Genomic DNA, 26,593 nt, shown 5'->3' with positions numbered 1-26,593 from the left:
GGAGATGGTAAAACATGGGAAGTCAGTGGGAGCTGAGAAACTCCAGAGCTGAGGCAAGAAGGTGGTAGCAGCAGTGGTCGTGAAAAGACATCTAAATTTCACCCTCACTTTAACCCTAGTCCTAACATCTAACCCTAACCTGTCCCTAGTCAATGAACATAAAACTCATTGCGGAAGTATGTTTGGGGAGAAAAAGGACTACATATGCCTGATCATAAAGGGAACCAGTTGTAAACTGAGCTTCTTTTTTCCAAAAGAAAATACTTTTCAAATGTTTTCAGTATTTCTATGTAAAACTCTTAAAGATATTCTTGGCATGGTTAGATGTCATCTTGCAATATTTATTTATCAATTTAATAATATATTTAAATTAATATATTTTATAAAATTCAGTAAGAAACAGTGCTTTATTCTCATAGCTTAGGGAAGTTATATTCAAAGTTCTCATGTATATATTTGACATCAGAGTCTTGCTGTCACCAAAGCCACTTGAGTCATCTCACATGATTTTCCTAGAGCACAGCTTCACATCCATTTAAGTTGTTTAAGATATTACAGCACTTTTTGATTTGATGCTGGCATTGGAAATTTTAGTGCATGTCGAAATTATCTATCTGCTATTCATAATTTATACAAGGTAATCACTTAATATATTCCTTAAAGAATCTTTTAAAGATGTGACAACCATCCCTTGCAATTATCAAGTCATATACTTATGACTAAGTCCATGTTAAATGCTGTCTACTTTTATTGTTCTATTCGTAAAGTTTGTGTCAGGTGATTTCTGAAATTGTTCAGAGCTAGTGCTAAAAGAGATCATTTGGTAAACATGTAGAGCCTTTATAAGGACTGATATCCGCAGTAACTATTTTTTTTTCAATTTTTTAAATTGAGGTATAGTTGATGTATATAATGTTATATGTGTCAGATGTACAACGTAATGATTCACAGTTTTTACAGTTTATACTCTATAGTTATTATAAAATATTGACTATATTGCCTGTGCTGTACGATATATCCTGTTTGCTTATTTATTTTACACATAGTAGCTTGTACCTCTTAATCCTCTGCCCCTATCTTGCCCCTCCCCTACCCCTCTCCCCATTGGTAACCACTAGTTTCTTCTCTGTATCTGTGAGTCTGTTAACAAAGAAGTGGGCAGAGTGTTGGAAAATCATAAGGCACAGTGTACTACCCCATGGTTGGTAACAGGAAAGTGGTTATCAATCTTCAGACCGAAAAATGAAAGAGGAGATAATGATTTCCAAGATAAGAAAGGAACAGTATGAATGTGAAACCTAGCCAGCTTGATGTGACCCTATAGGAAGCAGATTCTCACCTCTCTCTCCTTTCTTTGCTGTGAACTCCTGAAAGGGTCATGTATTTGTCTAACTTAAGTAGAAGCCAGAGCAAGAAAGCCCACCCTGTAAGTCAGCCTCCCAAGGCAGAAACAGGTAAGGGTAGATTGTGGGATGCAGATCTTTCACAGGGAAAACTTTATTCCCTCTCTGCTCCTTGAGTGTGTGTGTGTATGTGCATGTGTGATAACAAAGTAACTCAGGCTGTTCCCAAAACCAGTGACATTTGGGATTTGGATTCTGGCTATATTATATTTGAATCCAGAAAGAGTGAAGACAAAGAACTACCTGGGGAGAGAACATCTATTCTTATGCCTCCTGTCTCCTAAGCCACACTAAAATATTACTGCCCAACTTCAAACACTAATAACCAGATTACCCCACCTGTGGAAAGGAAAGAGCCCTGGATGTTTTATTCTTCAGGTAAATAAAGAAGTTTCATTGTGTAAATATAGAGTTGAAGTAACAAAAATAATTTTCAGAAATAATTTAATCATTCAGCTATCAAATGTGAAAAATAATCTGGAGAACATTGGTCAATTAAAATAGATAAAGGAAAAGGATATCAAAGCAGAGTCGGAATTACAAATCAACTTGAGAAAATGAAAAGTAGACTTTCCAGGATTGACTGTGGTAAATTCTTTTTTTTTTTTTTTTTTTTAAACATCTTTATTGGGGTATAATTGCTTTACAATGGTGTGTTAGTTTCTGCTTTATAACAAAGTGAATCAGCTATACATATACATATGTTCCCATATGTCTTCCCTCTTGCGTCTCCCTCCCTCCCACTCTCCCCATCCCACCCTTCCAGGCTGTCACAAAGCACCGAGCTAATATCCCTGTGCCTTGCGGCTGCTTCCCCCCAGCTATCTACCTTACTACGTTTGTTAGTGTGTATATGTCCATGACTCTCTCTCGCCCTATCAAAACTCACCCCTCCCCCTCCCCATACCCTCAAGTCCGTTCTCCAGTAGGTCTGCGTCTTTATTCCTATCTTACCCCTAGGTTCTTCATGACATTTTTTTTCCCTTAAATTCCATATATATGTGTTAGCATACGGTATTTGTCTTTTTCTTTCTGACTTACTTCACTCTGTATGACAGACTCTAGGTCTATCCATCTCATTACAAATAGCTCAATTTCATTTCTTTTTAAGGCTGAGTAATATTCCATTGTGTATATGTGCCACATCTTCTTTATCCATTCATCCGATGATGGGCGCTTAGGTTGTTTCCATGTCCTGGCTATTGTAAATAGAGCTGCAATGAACATTTTGGTACATGACTCTTTTTGAATTTTGGTTTTCTCAGGGTATATGCCAAATAGTGGGATTGCTGGGTCATATGGTAATTCTATCTGTAGTTTTTTAAGGAACCTCCATACTGTTCTCCACAGTGGCTGAACCAATTCACATTCCCACCAGCAGTGCAAGAGTGTCCCCTTTTCTCCACACCCTCTCCAGCATTTATTGTTTCTAGATTTTTTGATGATGGCCATTCTGACTGGTGTGAGATGATATCTCATTGTAGTTTTGATTTGCATTTCTCTAATGATTAATGATGTTGAGCATTCTTTCATGAGTTTGTTGGCATTCTGTATATCTTCTTTGGAGAAATGTCTATTTAGGTCTTCTGCGCATTTTTGGATGGGGTTGTTTGTTTTTTTGTTATTGAGCTGCATGAGCTGCTTGTAAATTTTGGAGATTAATCCTTTGTCAGTTGCTTCATTTGCAAATGTTTTCTCCCATTCTGAGGGTTGTCTTTTGGTCTTGGTTATGGTTTCCTTTGCTGTGCAAAAGCTTTGAAGTTTCATTAGGTCCCATTTGTTTATTTTTGTTTTTATTTCCATTACTCTAGGAGGTGGGTCAGAAAGGATCTTGCTGTGATTTATGTCATAGAGTGTTCTTCCTATGTTTTCTTCTAAGAGTTTGATAGTTTCTGGCCTTACATTTAGGTCTTTAATCCATTTTGAGCTTATTTTTGTGTATGGTGTTAGGGAGTGATCTAATCTCATACTTTTACATGTACCTGTCCAGTTTTCCCAGCACCATTTATTGAAGAGGCTGTCCTTTCTCCACTGTACATTCCTGCCTCCTTTATCAAAGATAAGGTGTCCATATGTGCGTGGGTTTATCTCTGGCCTTTCTATCCTGTTCCACTGATCTATCTTTCTGTTTTTGTGCCAGTACCATACTGTCTTGAATACTGTTGCTTTGTAATATAGTCTGAAGTCAGGGAGCCTTATTCCTCCAGCTCCTTTTTTCGTTCTCAAGATTGCTTTGGCTATTCGGGGTCTTTTGTGTTTCCATACAAATTGCGAAATTTTTTGTTCTAGTTCTGTGAAAAATGCCAGTGGTAGTTTGATAGGGATTGCATTGAATCTGTAGATTGCTTTGGGTAGTGTAAATTCTTTTCTTACTGGGTAGGTACACATAAAAGATGTGCACAGAGAGATTCTTGTCATGCAGCTGCAAAAGTAGGCAGGTCAGCTTCCTGCTTACATCTGATTGATGATATTGTTTTTCCTTTTAATATAACAGAATTTGTAAAAAAAAAAAAAAAAAAAAGCCACAACTGCACTCCCAGGGACATTGGGAGTTGTATACAGAAGATGTATGGTTTGTATACAATATTCAAAGAAATCAAATACTTTTCAAATGCTGTGCTTTATTAGAAAAGTACTAAGACAATCCTGGCTTTGATGAGGCAAAAGAGAGAGCACACTATAAAGGGATGTTGAAGGGGACACCAGGAGGAAGAGCTTCTATGCCCTCTCCTGACATTCCACCCTTCCAGCATTGATGTAGTTACCAATCTGAAAGCTCCCCCATTGCTGTTGTTCAAAAGTTTTTATTGAGACTTCATTACTTAGGCACAATTAGTTAAATGATAGCCATGTGATTGAACCCTGTTAGATGTTTCCCTGTCCCCTGGAGGTTGCAGGGTGGGGCTGAAAGTTCCAACGCTTTAATCACTTGGCCAGCCCCTCCCTTTAAACTATGGAAGGGCCTACCATTTAGTCATCTTGTTAGCGTAAACTGAAATAGAATTGAAAGGAGTTTATTATGAATAACAAAGGAAATGTATGTCATTCATGGATTTTGAAATTCCAAGGGTTTTTGAAGTTCTTGTACCAAGTTCCTGGCACAAAGACCAAATATACATATTATTATTATACCACAGCATAAGAAGGGATTTATTGGTTTAGATGTATGAAAAGTCCAGGGTGAATCTGGCTTTAGACATAATTGAATGCAAGGGTTCAAATAATACCACTATCATTATATCTCTTTCTTGCCAAAGTTTAGCTCTACCTTTTTCTTACTTGGCTTTATTCCTAGTTGATCTTTGACCATAGTAGGCAATGATGGATTCTAATAGTTCCAGGTTTTCTTTATCTACATGATTGTCTCTTCCAAAGTCAAAACAGTCAGAATGAGAAAAAGTGAGACGCATATTTGTGTGCTTTCTCTTTCTCCCCCCCTTCCCTCTTTCCTTCTTTCTCTTTGTGTGTTTATATCAATCCCTGAAGGCAGATTTTGGCCAGTGTGGGTCTTATGTCTGTTCTAGACTAATTACCATTTCAGAAGAATTGGGATTGGCTGTTTTGGAAGGAATCAGAAACAAATGATTGGCTTGTGTCACCCTCATGCCTCACCCCTTTGAATGAAAATCAGTTTCTGAAAGTAAAGGATGCTAGGCAGAACAGAAAATAATAAATGTCCACTTCAAGTCTTTTGGAGATATTTACCTGAAGTATCATTTTTAATGAAGAAAAGAGTACAATAATAAGACAGTGAGCAGTGTGTAGACCTTCAGGCAATTAAAGAAACAGTAAAGCCTGGAATGTTAGAGTTAGTCATTAAATATTAGTGAGAATAAATATTTCAGCAAATCTCCCTCATTGTTATTTTTATTAAAAACCACAAAAGTATGTTTTCTTGCTTCTAACAGTCTTCCTCTGTCCAGAAAATTTTAAATGTCTTTGCAGAAATAAACTTATGTTACTAAGTATCCACTTCAACTTCAAAATGAAGTTGATGTTGTGATCTTAAAGTTTGCTTTAAAATTAGAAAATTAATTTCCCTAAGCCTTTAAAAGGAACTGTTAATTTGTCATGATAATTGAACAAACTGAGAATTCTCTTTCAACTCAGCATGTGGTGTTTCTTGTTTATAAATTTGTTTTTAAGGATTTTTGAAGGAGCTGATTAATTTTGATAAAATCTTCTAAGTCTCTAACGGTAGAAAGATGAATCTTTCTTTCTTTGGGTCCTTCAATTTCTTATTTTGAAATGACACATTTAATGGCTTGTAGCAATTGGGGTATTTTTTTTCTTTTAAAAATAAGACTTCAATGAAATTTGTTTAATGAGTGAACAACAGAAAGGTATGTGATTATATTCATTATGGTTTGCCAATAAGAAATCATAAGTAATTTCTAAATGACAAGATTGTTATAGCAGATGATATATAATATTTGAAAGCATTACATGTACAATAGACATATAAGTAATTTATTTAACTACATTGGTCACAATAGTTCTACTTGATATTGTATTTATCCAAGTATGATATTTGTAAAAGAAAATCATATGATAACTGTTTGACATTTTGATCTTGACATTATATGTGTTACATTTATTTCTCAGATATATAGACACCATATTAAATATGAAAACTATCAGACTGATGTCAAATAATTGGTCTTTCAAATTATCTTAGCATAGATAGTAATATCATATTACTAATTTTTTTAGTCTTCTCTTATTTTGACTCAATTGAACATTATTGAATAGTGCTCTGTGACGGAAAATGGATTGCTGTTTTATCATCAACTTCTTTATATCTATGACTTTATGAACTTTTGGTAAGGTTATTCCCAAAAGTTGAAAGTGTAAGATGCAGGAAATTTTTTTTTTTAATTTTTTATTTTATTTTATTTTTTTACATCTTTAGTGGAGTATAATTGCTTTACCATGGTGTGTTAGTTTCTGGTTTATAGCAAAGTGAAGTTATACATATACATATGTTACCATATCGCTTCCCTCTTGCGTCTCCCTCCCTCCCACCCTTCCTATCCCACCCCTCTAGGTGGTCATAAAGCACCGAGCTGATCTCCATGTGCTAAGCAGCTGCTTCCCACTAGCTTTCTATTTTACGTTTGGTAGTGTATATATGTCCATGCCACTCTCTCACTTTGTCTCAGCTTACCCTTCCCCTTCCCCATATCTTCAAGTCCATTATCTAGTAGGTCTGTGTCTTTATTCCTGTCTTACACCTAGATTCTTTACATTTTTTTTCTTAAATTCCATATATATGTGTTAGCATATAGTATTTGTCCTTCTCTTTCTGACTTACTTCACTCTGTATGACAGACTCTATGTCCATCCACCTCATTACAAATAACTCAATTTCATTTCTTTTTATGGCTGAGTAATATTCCATTGTATATATGTGCCACATCTTCTTTATCCATTCATCCGATGATGGACACTTAGGTTGTTTCCATGTCCTGGCTATTGTAAATAGAGCTGCAATGAACATTTTGCTACATGACTCTTTTTGAATTATGGTTTTCTCAGGGTATCTGCCCAGTAGTGGGATTGCTGGGTCATATGGTAGTTCTATTTGTAGTTTTTTAAGGAACCTCCATACTGTTCTCCATAGTGGCTGTACAAATTCACTTTCCCACCAGCAGTGCAAGAGTGTTCCCTTTTCTCCACACCCTCTCCAACATTGATTGTTTCTAGATTTTTTGATGATGGCCATTCTGACCGGTGTGAGATAACATCTCATTGTAGTTTTGATTTGCATTTCTCTAATGATTAATGATGTTGAGCATTCTTTCATGTGTTTGTTGGCAATCTGTATATCTTCTTTGGAGAAATGTCTCTTTAGGTCTTCTGCCCATTTTTGGATTTGGTTGTTTGTTTTTTTGTTATTGAGCTGCATGAGCTGCTTGTAAATTTTGGAGATTAATTCTTTGTCAGCTGCTTTGTTTGCAAATATTTTCTCCCATTCTGAGGGTTGTCTTTTCGTCTTGTTTATGGTTTCCTTTGCTGTGCAAAAGCTTTTAAGTTTCATTAGGTCCCATTTGTTTATTTATTTTTTTATATCCATTTCTCTACTAGGTGGGTCAAAAAGGATCTTGCTGTGATTTATGTCATAGAGTGTCCTGCCTATGTTTTCCTCTAAGAGTTTGATAGTTTCTGGCCTTACATTTAGGTCTTTAATCCATTTTGAGCTTATTTTTGTGTATGGTGTTAGGGAGTGATCTAATCTCGTGCTTTTACATGTACCTGTCCAGTTTTCCCAGCACCACTTGTTGAAGAGGCTGTCCTTTCTCCACTGTACATTCCTGCCTCCTTTATCAAAGATAAGGCAGCCATATGTACCTGGGTTTATCTCTGGGCTTTCTATCCTGTTCCATTGATCTATCTTTCTGTTTTTGTGCCAGTACCATACTGTCTTGATTACTGTAGATTTGTAGTATAGTCTGAAGTCAGGGAGCCTGATTCCTTCAGCTCCGTTTTTCATTCTCAGGATTGCTTTGGCTATTCGGGGTCTTTTGTGTTTCCATACAAATTGTGAAATATTTTGTTCTAGTTCTGTGAAAAATGCCAGTAGTAGTTTGATAGGGATTGCATTGAATCTGTAGACTGGGTAGTAGAGTCATTTTCACAGTGTTGATTCTTCCAATCCAAGTACACGGTATATCTCTCCATCTATTTGTATCTTTAGTTTCTTTCATCAGTGTCTTATAATTTTCTGCATACAGGTCTTTTGTCTCCTTAGGTAGGTTTATTCCTAGATATTTTATTCTTTTTGTTGCAATGGTAAATGGGAGTGTTTTCTTGATTTCACTTTCAGATTTTTCATCATTAGTATATAGGAATGCCAGAGATTTCTGTGCATTAATTTTGTATCCTGCTACTTTACCAAATTCATTGATTAGCTCTAGTAGATTTCTGGTAGCATCTTTAGGATTCTCTATGTATAGTATCATGTCATCTGCAAACAGTGACAGCTTTACTTCTTCTTTTCTGATTTGGATTCCTTATATTTCCTTTTCTTCTCTGACTGCTGTGGCTAAAACTTCCAAAACGATGTCGAATAAGAGTGGTGAGTGTGGGCAACCTTGTCTTGTTCCTGATCTTAGTGGAAATGCTTTCAGTTTTTCACCATTGAGGACAATGTTGGCTGTGGGTTTGTCATATATGGCCTTTATTATGTTGAAGAAAGTTCCCTTTATGCCTACTTTCTGTAGGGTTTTTATCATAAATGGGTGTTGAATCTTGTCGAAATCTTTCTCTGCATCTATTGAGATGATCATATGATTTTTCTCCTCAATTTGCTAATATGGTGTATCATGTTGATTGATTTGCTTATATGGAAGAACCCTTGCATTCCTGGAATAAACCCCACTTGATCATGGTGTATGATCCTTTTAATGTGCTGTTGGATTCTGTTTGCTAGTATTTTGTTGAGGATTTTTGCATCTATGTTCATCAGTGATATTGGCCTGTAGTTTTCTTTCTTTGTGACATCTTTGTCTGGTTTAGGTATCAGGGTGATAATGGCCTTATAGAATGAGTTTGGGAGTGTTCCTCCCTCTGCTATATTTTGGAAGAGTTTGAGAAGGATAGGTGTTAGCTCCTCTCTAAATGTTTGATAGAATTCGCCTGTGAAGCCATCTGGTCCTGGGCTTTTGTTTGTTGGAAGATTTTTAATCACAGTTTCAATTTCAGTTCTTGTGATTGGTCTGTTCATATTTTCTCTTTCTTCCTGATTCAGTTTTGGCAGGTTGTGCATTTCTGAGAATTTGTCCATTTGTTCCAGGTTGTCCAGTTTATTGGCATAGAGTTGCTTGTAGTAATCTCTCATGATCTTTTGTATTTCTGCAGTGTCAGTTGTTACTTCTCCTTTTCATTTCTAAACCTATTGAGTCTTCTCCCTTTTTTTCTTGATGAGTCTGTCTAATGGTTTATCAATTTCGTTTATCTTCTCAAAGAACCATCTTTTAGTTTTATTGATCTTTGCTATCGTTTCCCTCATTTCTTTTTCATTTATTTCTGATCTGATCTTTATGATTTCTTTCCTTCTGCTAACTTTGGGGTTATTTTGTTCTTCTTTCTCTAATTACTTTAGGTGCAACGTTAGGTTGTTTATTCAAAATGTTTCCTGTTTCTTAAGGTAGGATTGTATTGCTATAAACTTCTCTCTTAGAACTGTTTTTGCTGCATCCCATCGGTTTTGGGTTGTTGCGTCTCCATTGTCATTTGTTTCTAGGTATTTTTAAATTTCCTCTTTGATTTCTTCAGTGGTCAATTCGTTATTAAGTAGTGTATTGTTTAGCCTCCATGTGTTTGTATTTTTTACAGATCTTTTCCTGTCATTGATATCTAGTCTCATAGCATTGTGGTCGGAAAAGATACTTGATACAATTTCAGTTTTCTTAAATTTACCAAGGCTTGATTTGTGACCCAAGATATGATCGATCCTGGGGAATGTTCCATGAGCACTTGAGAAAAATGTGTATTCTGTTGTTTTTGGATGGAATGTCCTATAAATATCAATTAAGTCCATCTTGTTTAATGTATCAGTTAAAGCTTGTGTTTCCTTATTTGTTTTCATTTTGGATGATCTGTCCATTGGTGAAAGTGGGGTGTTAAAGTCCCCTACTGTGAATGTGTTACTGTTGATTTCCCCTTTTATGGCTGTTAGTATTTTCCTTGTGTATTGAGGTGCTCCTATGTTGGGTGCATAAATATTTACAATTGTTATGTCTTCTTCTTGGATTGATCCCTTGATCATTATGTAGTGTCCTTCTTTGTCTCTTGTAATAGTCTTTATTTTAAAATCCTTTTTTGTCTGATATGAGAATTGCTACTCCAGCTTTCTTTTGATTTCCATTTGCATGGAATATCTTTTTCCATCCCCTCACTTTCAGTCTGTATGTGTCTCTAGGTCTGAAGTGGGTCTCTTGTAGACAGCATATATATAGATCTTGTTTTTATATCCATTCAGCCAGTCTGTGTCTTTTGGTGGGAGCATTTAATCCATTTACATTTACGGTAATTATCATTATGTATGTTCCTATTCCCATTTTCTTAATTGTTTTGGGTTTGTTATTGTAGGTATTTTCCTAATTCAGGAAAATTTTATAGAATTGAATCTCCTGCACAGTAGTGAAAGTAGGATACCATGGTTTTAATAAAAATGTCATTTCAGATAATTCATTGATTTCTATTTGGGTTAACTGAGCTCAAGAGAGTAAGATTATCTTAAGTGGAAATTTCTGAATATTAGCTGTTTATGGCCTCTTAAAATATTAATGTTAAGTAAAGGGTAGCCTCCACAAATTAACTTTGCCATGTACTTGGACTTAAATGCCACAACAACAGTAAGGAGATTAACATTTATAATGTACTTGGAATATTATAAGAAAGGAACTAAAGATAAAAGTTTGACTTATGGATGTGTATTTGCTCATCCTTTTCTGTATTCGTACATTCAGAAATTTTTATTGAGCACCTACTACATGAAAGGCAAATTGTGCTAAGTTCTTGGGTTATAAAAGTAAAGAAACATGGTTCATATATTTTAGGAGCTTACAATTGAAGGGGCACAAACACCTTGATCCTGGCTTTATGAAGCAAATACTCTGGTCAATGAGATAGATAAATGAATAATTCAAAGAACGTGTGATACATTTCAGGGATTTATAGTCACTGGATGTTATAGAGACAAAAGTAGAGGCATATTTCATGGACTGTAATAAGAGCTTGAATAAGAAGGGTGACAAAGACTAAGTTTTGAAGGCTTAATAGAAGTTGAGTCAAATGATGAAGGGAAGGGCTAAAGCAGACAAATGCAATGGGAAGGGACATAGTGTTGTTGATTCTGGCGACTTCAAGTTTTTTGTGGTTTAAGTATATAGTATAGAGAGTAGAGTTATGGGAAATGAGGCTAGGGAGTGAAAGATGATTCAGATACTAAAGGAGGATTTTTGATTTAATCTTTATGATCCATTGAAGACTCTTTAATTAGTAAGTGACCTATTCAAATTTATGCTTTAAAAGAGTTTCTAGGTAATAGAGGATTGCTTTATCCTAGGCCAACCCAATTTAGTAAGTAAGTTGAAGTTTTACAGATGTCACCAGGGTGTGGAAAGGACATAAACTACCACAGACCGACAGATGGAAAAGTGCAAAGTTGAGTTGCTTTATTTGTTTTTTAATTACTCTTGATATATTATTGGCTTGGCAGTGCTCACTTAGAGGCGAAGGGAGGTAGAGAAACAATAATGGGCAGGGATATATATAAAATGAAAAGTGTTTTCTTGGTAGCACAGAGTTCAGTAAATTAGTGCCAGGTTGGTACCGTCACATAATTTGCTGGTAGGCGCACAACAGAGCAGCTTGTAAGAACAGATGAGCCAGGGCACAAATAAAGCAATGAACATAAATCAGAGAAACTTAATTTACCATTAGACATCTAGATGGCGGTCAGTGAGCTGATCATTATTACCATACTGCCATGCACAGAGAAGACTCAAAAAATACTTGTTGATGGTAATAATAAACTCACAAAGAAACATGACTAACATTTCCCACCCCCATTTAGGCCATCTTTGTCCAGAAAGTACTTAGAGGTTTATTGTGATTAGTCAAAGGTGCTTTGCAGAGAACTATTTTGATGATTATCTGAACCTTAAAATACTTTAAAATATCATGTGTTTCTTTCTAAAACAGAGGCAAATTTATTAATGCAATTTATTTTATTTTCAGTCTAATGTCTCATCTGTTTATGTTGATTCAATATTTAGTTTGGTTTTATTTGAAAACGAGGTTTAAGTATATAATCCATTAAATTTAAAGACAAGTATTACTAAATATGAGTGAGACTTTCAGTGTAGCAGTAATCTCACCCAGGATTAATCTTTGACTATTATGTTGCCAATTTGATTTGAACTTATCAGTCTCACATAAATTCCTCATTTTTTTGTGCACTGTAAGTCTCAGTGTTCTTGCTTGGCTGTTGAAAAACTTGCCCATGTGTTTCTTTATTTTGCCAAAAAAAGAGAAGAAATATAAATATCATTTTTAATCCATGGTCCTGAGCATGAAAAGAGGTAAACTAGGGGTGGGACACAAAACCTAAAATAAATTATTTATATATGGTATACTCAAATCTAATAAAATTCATGTCACTAATAGGAAATAAATAACACTATTGAATATGTAGCTCAGCTTATTATTTGGAACAGATTCTCATTCACTGTTTGAATTGGGCCTTAAACAGAGGCTGATTTCATTTTTTTTAAAGTTTAGAAAAAAAACAATTACATCAATTACAATAAATGCTATGACTTTAATCTTTTTTATTATTGTTAGAAATTTTTATCTGAATATAAAGACACTGTTTGAATTGCTCTGTTACAGTTGTTCATTCCTGCCTAGCTCTCTTCTTCATTGTCCCAATTTTCCTCAAGTACATCCATTTAAAGCATTTAAAATTCAAACAAGGAGAAAAAAAAGCAACACAAAATTTAAACTCTTTTACTTATGGTGAAATACACTATACCACAATACCACACAATACAATAAAAGAACTTATGCCCTTTTATAAGCAATCATGATCGTGCCTACATGTACATTTAGAAATACTGATCTCTAGGACTTTTCTGGTCTCTATTCCGTCATTGTAGACGATAGTTAAGTGTGGCATGGAGGAAGGGATAAATAGGAAAGAGGAGGGATTTATATCCTGTTTATTCATAAATTGACACATAACATTTCTGCTTATATTCCATTAGCCATAATATATCAATATTTACATGGCTACACCTAGCTGCAAGAGAATCCAAAAATAGAGTGTTTATGCTAGAAGTCACATGCTGAGATAAAACTGAAGAAAGGAGATCAGATATTGAGAAATGATTAACAGTCTCTACCACATTTAGTACCTTGGGAATATTGTGTCCTCTCTCTACTTTGATATTTGTTTATTAGTTTTTAAACAGCAGAATTTCAAGCTATTTTTCCCATGGACTTTCTCCAAACTCTATTATAAACATTTCCTATGAGAATAAAAGATTTGTGGTAAATAAATGCACATGGTAAATACATAAACTTAAAAAATAACAAATACATTTATGAGAAAGAGACCCCAATACTTATTTTCTTAGTGTATTACTGTTCCATAAAATATGAGAAAGACCTTTTGTGATTTCTATTGGAATGTTTTTTATCATTTCATTTTTATAAAAGAAACATCCATATATAATGTCAGATTTGTAAGAAATACAAAGTTTTCGGAACTCTCACTGCTCTGAAAGAAATGCTTTTCTAATAATAAAATGTACCTGTTGGGAAAATGTTGAAATCAATGTGCTAGTTGTTACGTTCAAAATTCCATTACTGTTAATGAGATTTGCAGGCATAACTTGCATAGCAAGTTTCTCTGAAATTTTTCCCAGCTGTGTCCTTGAGAGGTACCTACTTCTTCTTCTTCTTCTTTTTTTAATCATTTTATCAGAGCATTTGCTTTTCAGTTTATCCATTTGTGTGTTAATGGCATCTATTCTACATGAAATGTTGGACTTAATTGTACAGGAAAAATAAGGTGTTTGTCTACTGCATCTATGAGTCACAAACAACTCATTGACATGAACCTTAGCACCTTAGCATAGTTCTGGTATTGAACTTCTGCATAATTCGTTATAAAAGAACATGAAGCATTCAGAAGTCAATGTTCTTTCAGGGATGTGCTGAAGTATTAGCAGCACTAGGAAATATGCCTTTTCTATACATAATTTACATGAAGCAGCGGATACATTTTATGGTTCCTAATAGAGTTATTTTGATCCCATTTCAGTGGTTTAGAATTATTTTAAAAGTAATATATTAAGAGAAAGTATATTAAAACCAATTTTCTCAACATATCTTATTATTTTCTGTTTTGTATGCATTTCCTTGGAAGACAATTAATAGTGATTAAATCCATATTTCTTAAAAATATTTTTAAAATGTGTGATATATTCACATGATCTAAAAAACAAAACGCTAAAAGGTATATACCCTTTAAGATTTGTTAACATGATTTTTATCTCATCATCTCTTACTTATACCACACAGACTTGCTACTTCCTAAGAAATAGAAAATTGGTTTATATCATACACAATTCCTGCTGACAATAGTTTATATTATCAGAGCTAGTGCCTTTGGCCATTACCTTTAACTTGATTCTCTGCAAAGCGGGAGCGAAAGTAGGTATCAGGATCACCTACAGAAACATTTGCAAAACACACCTCACTACCACCACCTTCCCAAACTGTGCCTTACTGAACCACAAAGTATTTATCATAATTGGACATTTTGTGTTCTTTTGGTTTGGTACATAAATAGAGATGGGAACCTCTTTTCTAGAAACTCTAATACACATTTATATTTTCCATTAAAAAAATAATTACCAGGTCCTTAAAAGGAAAAAATATATAATTATTGTCCATGTGTTCATAGGGACACAACCTGAGTAAAAGCAATTAATTCTATGAATAAAAACTGTCAACCCTATAAAATAAAAACAAGAAGGACATTATATTAGTAACAGCATAATGATTTCAGCAACATAATTGTGCTGTCTTCCATACACATCAGGCTTCTAGTACTTATGAACTCTGCCCTCAAGGAGCTTATAATCTTTAATGGCTTTATGATGAACACCCAAATATAAGTCAAACAATGAACATGCACAGTAATCTATTTTTATATGGTCAGAGAAGAATCTCGGAATGTTTATTTGGTAAATAAATTAAATGTTAGATAAAAGCAATGCAATAAGAATTATAAAGTCATGTATCCAAGTAGAAAGAAACAATAAAATGTGCCCATTGTGTTAGGTGAGATGCTCCAGGAAAGGACTCTGAGATAGAGATTTGCATGCAAAGGAAGCAGGATTGGCCAGAAGTCAAAGTTGCAATGCAGTCATGCAAAACTCTCAACTGATCCCTCCAGGGGCATGGAGCTAGGACTACTGTTAAAAGTTGTCCCTCTCATAGTACCATGTCCTGGGGGTTGGGGGGTGTGACATTGGTGAGTTAGCTTTTCTTGACTGAAGACAATTCCAAGAGAATGACTCAGCTGAGAGTCTCCCAGTTGCTGGGGAATGAGCGCCTCAGGCCTGATGTGGGATCTGGGGAATGCCCACCAGTATCCGTTCTCCCTAATTTACTTTAAGATAGGGAGTTATGAGTAGATAACCTGGGTTTTGAAGAATTACTAAATGAAAGGAAGAAGGTACCTTGATTTGGGTTGGAAAGATTGTTCAAATAAGTAGGGCATAATTTAAAATTTTAACACTGGAAATCCTTTACACAGGTAAGTGAACCCAGGGACAAGTCGTAGGTGGTGGAAGAAGATAAGTTGTAGTGCAGTAGGAAACCCCACATCATAAAGCAGACAGGAAAGTCTGTGACGAATGAACAAAGAAACTTGTTAATAGTGATGTTACAGTTCCCCTGGAGGCCCTTCACCATTTGGCACCAATTTATCTTCTCCAATGTTATTTCTTTTGGCACAATTCCCAGTTTGTTTCTTAAGCACTCACTGTTTACTGGAATGAACACTAATTTCACAAACTTAAGATGTTTCTCATGCTGCTCTTCTACCTCCCTTTCTCCATTTCAAGTCCTCTCATCCTTAAAGTCCTATCTCAGTCCCCATTTTCCCACAAAGCTTCTCTAGTTCCCTCCCTCCTTGAAAGTCCTACCTTTTCCTGGTAATTCATTGCATGTTCCTCTTTCCTCCCCTCCCCTCTCTTTTCCTCATCCTTTCCTCTCATTTTCTTGACTGTGAAAGTTTTTTCTATAGCTTTTTTCTCATTTTTCTATAGCTTCATAATCTTTTCTCATTTTTTCTATAGCTTTTCTCATTTTTTCTATAGCTTCATAATCTAGACATCAGGCTGGAGAATAGCGGCTTCTGTCCAAAGCTTCTCATTGAAGGGCTTTACATTTGTTTTCTCTGTCCGCACCTATATCCTCTTCACTGCTATTTCCTGGCGATCTTACTCACTACATTCCCTTTTACAATTATTCTACTTTGCCTTCCTTCCTCTTCTGTGCGTTTTCTGACTTGTCTTGCAAGAACTCTGTCCTCCCTTATTATATTTTTAATAGGCATAGTCTATGATTATGTAATTTTGACACAAATTGAGGGAAATAAGAAAAAAGAAGAAAAGAATCTTACCATCTAGTGATATTATGTTAGCATGTTTCTTTTCCTCTTTCTACATTATGTTAAAAAATTCAGTCCCCATTATATGCCTAATTTGTATCATTTCTTTGGCTAAATTCTTTAAGTACTTTCCACGTACTAAAAATTCTTTGTGAATTTTTCCAGAAGAAAATAAAAGTATATGGAGATATACTATAAAATACTCCATTCCATTCTAAAATATATTTTAAAATGAAATAAGTAAGTAACAGGAATGAAAAATTCAGGTAATCAGTTAAAAAGAATTATTGATTATTAGTAATAGATGGAGTCACTGAGAGATAAGAAGTTTAAAACTACAAATGGAAAGACATCATGAGTAAGTATGCATTTATAAGGAAAAAGTGGATAAAGAATTTGATAAGAAGCTAGATTGTAGCTTAATAGGGACAAAAAGGAATAATTTTTTATAATGACAATATAGAATTGAACAAGACACTTCATGTTCAAAGTCAAGTCTTTAGTATAAAGAAGTACTTGTTATACAACCAAACCTAAAATTAGCATTTGAAAGACTTAACGAGGATTGTTTTCCTATGTGACATGCTTATTCAGTTCCATATTCCTTATTCGTTGAGAGAAGTATCAAAGCACCACAGGTAGGGTTGTTTCCAGAAAGGAATGTGAAAGTGACTGTTGTTCCTCCTAAACAATTTACAATACCAGAAGTGATTAATAATAATTCCTTACATTTGTATAACAAGTGTTATAAGATCATTTTCATATTATCTCCTTTTATGTTCACAACAAAACTGTGAAGTAGGTATTATAATTATTCTATTTATAAATAGATAAACCAAGGTCAGAGAAGTTAAATGATTTACTGAAGATGGTATTGTTAGCAAAGGGTATCCAAACCTAACCTGATTCATTCTGGATTTTTTGGTTATGTTTCTCTACTAATGTTAAGGAGGTGGGCTTTGTTGAGGATGACCAAAGTTGTCATCCTTTTATAACACAGAAATTTCAATCTTAAGTTCTTAATATTTATCCTCTTCTTGGTTGTTTGGTATATGTCCCAGTATATAGGAATAATACGTTTTCTAAGTTTTCACAAAAGAACTACATTAGTGGATATGAAATTCTTCTCTGACTTATAGCTGTTACACTTTTGTCTTCTGGCAGTTGCTACTGAAAATAAGTCATAATCCTCCTGCTTTTTTTGAGAAATACCTACTTGGGTGATGCTAAAATTTTAAAATGTATTCTTAAAATATTAAACATTTGTAACATCTGACTAATTGAGTGTTCATTAATGTTGTCTATGAGGTGGTAAGGACTTTCAGCCTTCAGATACATGTATTTCTATTTCAAGATTTATTTTTAATCTTCACAGCCCCAATTATGCTTAATCCTCCTTCAGATTTTCCCAAAGTTGAGTCCCAAACCCTATCCGCCCTATCTATCATCTTCTTTCCCACTGTTTTAATTCATTTGTCACATTATTTTTATGTTCTTGAAAACTTTCAATTTTTCCTCTAATTCCTTTATTTTGGTTTCTAGTATCAAGATGCTGTTGATTACCTCCAAGTCAGATTTTAGTTCTTCAGTTGCTTTTTAAAATTTCCTTGCACTTCGTTCTTATTTTATATATTTTTCTTTCATCCTGTGGTTTTGATTTTTCATATTACTCTATTTATCATTCTTCTCCTGTTTCATTGAGACCATCTTCCTTGTATCCTATTGAGTGTGTTGCTAAGAAATTGCCATCTTAAAAGAGTTATTACTCATGGTAAGATCCTACCTATGCTTTTGTTTTGTTCACGCATCCATGAATGAGGAAATTTTATCCAATATTTGTGCTTTCCAACAGAGTACTCAGATTGCCTTTCATTCCACTTTCTTTCAGCATGAATATTAGATGAATATCCCTTTTATCCAAACAAGAGGGGAAAAGATGTGCATAGTTCCTGAACCAATTTATGGTGTCTAGTCGGCATAGAAGTACTATAGACCTGTTAGGTTAAGATGTAGTCTTCAACTCTTATTACCTTTGGCTTGATATTCTGAACAGAGGAAGTACATAAACAATGATAATAGTAAATAATCACAAGGGCAATTTCTGAATTAATTGTGTCTATTATATTTTAAGATGTTGGCATTTCCTTCCTGATTCTGTAAGCAGCTGCCAGTTCCCCTAGAGCATATATATGTTGTCGGTATGGTAAACATACAAGTTATTGTCCAAAAAAGGAAGATCTGAGAGTGAAAGCCGCCTCTATTAATATCCATGCCAGAGAACCAGCATGTACTAGGATTATCCCAGGCAAACTGGGAAGAATGTTCACCCTAATTCTAGGGTGTTCACATGGATATGGAAGAAGAGGTACTATTCCAAGAATGAGGTAGCTAGGTTCTGTTAGTGTTCTGCTACTTGAAATGGGAGCTTCCATGTAGTAGAAGAATGGACACTAAGTGTTCAGTGTCACAAACCTTATACTTTTGGAGCAAAGAACAAACTCTTGTGAAAGTTTCAATTCTGTGATTCTGGAAGTTTGCTTCTGTAATTGCATAAGATAGGAAACCAACAATTCATTATCTCAGTTCAGTTCTCCTGACCTTGTCGTTCATAGATATTTTCCTGAAATGCTTGTGATATATTGATGAGTCCCACTGTCCAGTTTTATCATTAGTTTTCATTTTTTTGTGTGTGACTCTGTAATTATTTTGTTGAGTGCTGGGAGACAGTGAGTTCAGCTGTGCTACCAAGATTTTATATAAATTTCTATTTCTGTTTCATTCAGTCTGGTAATATCTTTAATCATGTGTTAAAATCTGCTCCACATTCTCTATGTATTACATTTACTAAACACATACTAAATATGTGTTTTCCTATCATCTTTGCCATAGATTAGCAACTCCTAGAGAATATAGAACAACCAATGGATTCAATAAATATTTATATTGAATATCTACTAGGGTATCATATTTTTTAACTTGCTTGGAAATTCAGCACTCTACTCCAATAAGTAGACGTCAGATGTTTTACTGCTAGTAACAAAATATGTACCATGAAGTGAAATTTCTCTAATTATCATATTTAGTTCTGTTAGCGACCACCTTAAAGCTTAATCTAATGGTTTAAATATATTATCTGATTCACCTTGATGTACTCTTAATTTCTTAATGGCTGACTGGGTTAATGCTTAGCATGAGCCAGTAGGGCATTGCTCTCAATATATAACCTGGATGACTGCTTCAAAAGCACTTAGTGAAAAGATAAAGTCTGCTTAAACAAGAGAGGTTTCAGAATGTAAAATTGTGTCTTTATGTTTATGATCTAGCTCTAAGTCATATGCTTAATCGTATACTAAGATGCAACCATGCCTATTTTTATTGATAAGAAGGAATGAAAGTTGCAGAGTAGCCACAATATTAGTCTTCTGTCAATAAATTTCTTGCACCTGGCAGGACTATTGTGATTTCTTATTTTACCAGCTGATGTCTAGTTTTCTCTGCAGCAGATGTCATTTCACCCAGCATAGTGGGGCTACTTCTAACCACAACCTTGTAGCACTTCCACTTTCCCCCAAAACTGCAGGTGGCATTACAGAAACAATTTGAATATTTCAAAATTTTGCATGCACAAAGAAGCCTCTGGCCACTTTTCAAAACAAGTTGGAAGACAGTCCCACGTGCCTTTCCCTCTTCATCTCTGTTGCTTCCAGAAGTCTCACCAAAAATAAAACATGTAAGATGTTGGTAGTAGATCTATGTTGTTTGAAAAGTGATCAAAACGGATGGTATTTTTAGAATCCTAAACTGATATATGTTTTCCAGTCTTTCACATTTGGTTTTTTTAATAATTTTATGTAATGTAAGATGTAAAGTCTTGTATTTGTTGATTTTGTTGCTTATATTATAATTTATTATAGCCCAGAGGATCATTTATCTTCTTATTTTCAGTACTTCTTTCTTATAGCTTCTATGATAATTCATCAATTAAAATTTATACTTATTCATTTACCATAAGCTACCTCATCAATAAGTGGTTTTCAGGTAAGATGGATATTTATTTAAAATATGTATTATCACTGAAGTAAATAAATCCATTTAATATATCATCTAAACCCTTAAAACATCATTATTGAGAATTGGAACACAGGATGAGAGCTGTTTAGTATTTTACTAATATACCACACTAACTGGTTTCATTCAAGGTCACAAGAGATAAATTGTATTTGTGGCTTGCTTTTTAAAATTTTCTTTTCTAACTGGGAGCAACTGGTATTTAGCCAAACTTCTTGTCTAAGTTGATAAACATACACAATAACAATCACTATTATAATTTAACACACATATTATAAAATTATATCTTAATTCATAGATTGAAAATTATTTCTAGATATCTACATGCTACTTATAGAAACTAGGAGATTATTTATAAATATATATAATATATACAAGTAAATAATCTACCAGTTTCCATGTATATGTGTATGAGTATATATGTGTATATGTGTGTATATACATATAAACTATTTTTCTTGTCCAGATAACTCTAGGTCATACCACTGATTATCTTTAAAAGTTATATAAAAATACTTTATTAGGAAAATGCTGTGCCTTCTGTGCTTAGTTTTTTCTTCTGGATATTTTATATACTAATTTGATATTTCACATGTTAATAAGAACTGTTTCTTTATTTCATTTTAGTAGACAACAACTGGTTGTCTACTTGGTTTTGTCTGATTTTCTCCTTTAAGTCAAAAATGCAATATTTTGTGACATCTACATTGTAGTGCCCAGACTACAATGAAAAGAGGAAAGAGTAGCAGTTAACTTTGTTTGGTATTTTGCTGCTAGAACATAAAATATTGGTAGCTCAATTAAAAATATGAGTTCAAATGAAATGTACTTGGTCGCTGCAAATTTATATGTGATTCATAAAAAAAAAACAAACAAAAAAAAGGGTTTTCTACAGCCTCTTTCGATGGGTTGTTGTAGAAAGAGTCTACTGGACTGATAAGCAGGAAACTCGGGGCCTCTGCTAACTCCCCCAGTCACTAGCTGTGCTATGGTGGCAATCACTTCACCTCTGTAGGCCTCAGTGTTCTCCTTGGGAACATGACAAAGTAAAATTGCATAATCTCTAATGTCACTTATAGATGAAAACCCAATGGTATGTGCTTATTTGAGAAGGAGGCTAAAATTTCAAGTTATCTTCACACTGTTGTACAAACCACTAAAACTGAAGCACCAAATATAATTTTATACAATAGTAAGATGAGATGTGAAGATTGCTTTACAATTGTTCTAGAAATATGTGAAAGTCTTATCCAGATAAAAGTGGCCAGAAGATGGCAAATAATGGGAAACATAAAGCCACTGAACTGTAATATCTGGAGTATCTTTTCTAATTCTTTATTTTCCACTCAATGGTATCATTTCCTTCTTGTTTATACCCTCATTTAAAGCCAGCAAATGGTTTTCCACTGCTCTAAATCTAGACATGTTTTGCCATACACTTTTATAATTTGCTTCATAACAAGTGTAGGGATACAGCGTTCTTAACTTTTGTATTTAGCAATGCAGTAATGTAGTACTTGGACTTCATGGTCTGTGATGGATATATGCCATGATAGATGTCATTTACAATATGTTTCTCTATGGCTCTGCTCACTCCTTTCTCATACAGAGTAAGACAATCCTCTTATTTTTTATGAAATGGAAGATAATAATTCTTCTAGCAAAGGTATGTGAGCCCTGGAAGTGAGCACTTTATCAATCTAAATTAAACCCTAAGCATTTTGTTCAGTGAAGCATAGACTACAGTTCATTGGTTCAGTAACATTAAATAATTATCATGTTAATAATAGAACTTCCTGAACTTCTTAAACCCATTGGTCAATCCACGAATTAATCCATATCTCTCTTTAGAGAAGTGGGATAAAAATTAATGTTTCTATGGATGCATTAACAGAATGTGTTTTTATTACCTTAAGTTTGAATGAACTGAAAAGTTTCTCAAGGAATATTCTAGAATGTAGTATTTTTATGTTGTCTGGATAGGGGAAACATAGTTTGTTTATAAAGCACCATATGTTATTTGAGTAAAATATATATCTGCCTGATATTATTCGTACTTAATATTTTTAATCTGGCCTCAGCTTTTGAGTCTACAGGTACATGTTACATGATTTTAAATATTGTGGATATTTTTGAAGGAAATGTTTAGGAAATATGAAGAAAAGAAGTAGTTGAGGGTGAACAAAGGAATCCAAAAAGGGCTTCTCCTTTGCAGGTAAATATTCAAAAAGAACTGGAGAATGGGACAGAAATTTATGGCATGCTGATAGAATTATTTCTGAAAAGCGTAGTTTTCCAAAATGAAGTATCTGTCTTTCTTCATGTTCCATCTATCTAGATAGCTGATCTATAATGAGCTTAAGAAGGCATTTTGATCTTTCCTCAGAGTGTTTTGTCAGGGATCAGAAAGAACTAGTTCAGTTTCTTTCCAAGTTGAAACAGAATGTCACAAATCAAGAAAGGTGAAGTTTTTCAGCAAAGGGGGTAGCAAATGCACTGAACCTTTACAAGCTGGTATAGTATTGTATTATTATTATTTTTGGTTTGTGTGTAAAATGTATTGATAAAAGAATCTGTGCACATCTGACACTATTGGAGACAAGTGGAAATATCATGGAGAGAGAACTAAGTTGAGGTTTAGCAGGATTGTTCCTAACCAAAACATTTATGAAACATAAAACAAGTTGGACCAGTTCTAAACCTGTGCAAGTAAAGCACATACATTCATATGGAAAAAGAGAACTTTCATAGTGTTAACTGATGTTTTTTCTTTATTAAAGCTCTTTCCAGTCATTTTTGGGTTTGATATTTTTGCCTTTGAATGTTAAAATCCTCTTTAATTTACTTAAGTCCATATTTAAATGATGTATGTGGAAAGTATGTGTGCATTGTCTTTGTCTCATATGTGTATGTGTTTGTCTAAAGAGAATTTATTGAACACCTGAGTTCTTGAATATAAGCCATGAATGAAGATACAGACTTCTTTTCGATCTTTGTATATTTCTAACTCAATTTCACGTCTTTTGGCACTGGTGACAAATAACAAACATATAGTTCATTACAGAATTCCAAAGTGCCAATTAATATTTAATCATTACTAGGGAATATTTACCTACTTTCTTTTTGTTTCTTTCTTTTTTTTTTTTAGTATCCAGGGGACTGGCATATCCAGGGGTTAAATAAGTATGAAATTTGGTTTAAGAGAGGAGGATACTTATGCAGACCCCAAAATACAAAGTGCTATTGAATGTCAACAAGTATCTACCTACATTTCACTTCTCTCTTGGTCTAGTCTAGAGTCCAAACTTTTGTTTTTCTCTCACCTTTTATGAGTGCAGTCTTTAGTGTTCAGCAATTGAGGTCTCCTTTTCGTCTGTTTTCATTTCCAGTTTTCTTCATTCTTCACCCCAAATCCTCATCTTCATTTTTGTTTCCAGCTAAAAATGTGCTCTTTTTGTTGGATGAGTTCCTTGATAAATATATTAATTAGGCAGTGCTAAGTGCTGTAACAAACAGACCTCAGGTTGTAGGATGGTTTAAATACATATTCAAGGTACTGTTTTTCTTGTTCACTTATTGATCTGAGCTGAGTATTCCTGACCTGAGGTATGGTCCTCCTCAAAAAAACGTTCAGAGAAACAGGAGAAACAGGCTACCAAGGGCTTTGTCATCTTCTAAAAAAATTAAGTAAAACAAAAATTAAAACGAAGAAACCTCTTAGACTGCCATCCCAGTCAGCTAGAAAAAGAGGAGAGGAGAACATAGCAAAGTGCTGTGGGACTTTTTAATGGGTCATACCTAAAAATAATCCCTTTGCTCACAATCCTTTGTCATTTAAACATATGGTCACACTTAATTGAAAAGTAGGATGGGGAGTGCAGTCCTCTGTAAGGAGAGGAAGGGAGGAAGAACATTTTCATGAATGTCTTGACACAAGAAATGACAGTAAGTGCTACTTTTAGCCCACTTAATCCTGCCACAAAAGCACCTATATCCCCAAATCTATATTTTCAGAAGAGAGAAATGATCACTTAAAAAAGTCTTTTATTTGTTTCTATATTCAACATATCAATATATATTTTTAACTTAAGTGGTCATATATGCCTATGTATCAATATTAATCACTTAGTATTTACTTAGTAATTCAATTTTCTATCCAACGGTAATCTTTTCAGGCACATTTGTGTGTGAGATTTGTTCAGTCATGTAGGATATCTTTCAGAGAAAGATATCCTACATGACTGCTGTGTATTGGTTTAATGTCCTTGATTTTTCTCACACATTAACTTGAGTGAGAGCTAGCATCCATTTCAGTCTGGATCATTCCTGACACCTAACATTAAGAATGTTGCATTATTCCTGGTAAGCACTAAAATAATATGTATAATTTATATGTATAATATATGTATAATTTAATATATATGTATAATTTAATATGTATAATGTATAATTTCTTTTAAGTAATAACTATATTATTAACGTCAATAGACTGGATATTTCCCTTTTAAGGGGAAGATGTTATACCTAGCCAAAAAAGCATAACATTAGTTTTTGAGGTGATCCTGCTTGTTTTGAAAGTTACCTTGTCTTTGTGGAGCCTGTCTTTGATTACCCTTGGTGCATAGCTTTTGCAGTCTTATTACATTCTTTCTCATTTCTGTGTTTATCAGCCTTACACTACTATTTCCTGTAATCCTTTTACTTTCTCCAAAAAAAAAAAAAAAAAAAAAGAAATTTTATGTCTCTATCTGAAAATTTACCAGAGAATCTAAGAACAAACCTGATAGGCACTGTCCATCAACAAACAAATGTAAAGTCTCCTAGTTTAGATGGACAAGAGAAAATATTATTCAAATATACACATAGATGTTTTAAATTTAGTGTGAGTAACCTGAAGACACTTTATACAGTCCTATTCATGGTGGAATTTCTTGTCATAAGAAAGAAGCAATTAATAACAGAAAAGCAATTATTTTCACCAGTTTAAAGAGGAAGGTTCTGTGAAACATTTATATATGTTAGTACAGTTACCATGTGCAAAACAGCACACACAAAGATGCATTTTAATGTAAAGATATTGAGGAGGTGATTTTCATTTTTAAAAACAATTCCGAGGTCTATTTTATTTAATGCCCATTCTTTATTATCTTCAGTTGCAAAAGTAGCATCCTCATGAAACATTTTTATCCGTCTTTTGCAAAGATTACTACTTTTTTCATACTACTAAAAGCTCTAGAATTAGAAAAATTAAAGTTTTCTTTAAAGCTTCAGTTTTAATCATTACTTTCCTGAAAGATAATGAAGACTGCCATTCTAATAGATCATCTGATTAAAGTCAGACATAAAATCATGTGGTACAGTAACTTGGATAACATGGTAACTGTTGTTAGGACTAAGAAGGCTATGAAAAAACTGGGAAAGTAGCAGAGTTGTGTAGTTTATATTTAATAGCCAATAGGCATACTAGCCTTAGTATTATAAATCTTCATGGTGCTCAAAAATGATTTAAGAAGTTTCCATTCAATTTTTCTGCATATGTAGCTAAATTATTACCACTCAGTTGAATCTAGAAAATATGCACACGCATATAATTTTTTATACACACGTGCACACGCACACACACATCCATGATGATGAAGGTAAGTCCTTCACTATAGAAATTCCATCATGTGATTTTAATAAACCTACATCAAAATGAAGGTGTAAACAAACTCAAATTTAGAAATAAATAGCATGTTTAGCAGGCATGTACTTAAGGAGGCATCTGTGTGGAGCAGTAAGGAACTTTAGTGTCAAATATTAAGACACAAAACTTTAAATGTTCATTCATCAGAATTGCTTTGTAAACTTTACAGTCATTTCAAATCTTAAAAAAGGAATACATTTACATTTCTACAAAACAATTTAATATATCCTGTCTTAAAAG

At 34.0% G+C, this 26,593-nt stretch overlaps 1 protein-coding gene across 1 annotated transcript in view; it reads left to right on the top strand.

The window, feature by feature from the left end:
• CADM2 (cell adhesion molecule 2) overlaps nt 1-26,593 on the top strand; it is a 1,092,768-nt gene that overhangs the window by 800,572 nt on the left and 265,603 nt on the right.

Source organism: Phocoena sinus, chromosome 4 (genome assembly GCF_008692025.1).
Source record: "Phocoena sinus isolate mPhoSin1 chromosome 4, mPhoSin1.pri, whole genome shotgun sequence".
In the NCBI taxonomy this organism is placed as follows: domain Eukaryota; kingdom Metazoa; phylum Chordata; class Mammalia; order Artiodactyla; family Phocoenidae; genus Phocoena; species Phocoena sinus.
The sequence above is the reverse complement of the archived record's forward strand: the minus strand, read 5'-3'. Positions and strand labels throughout refer to the sequence as shown.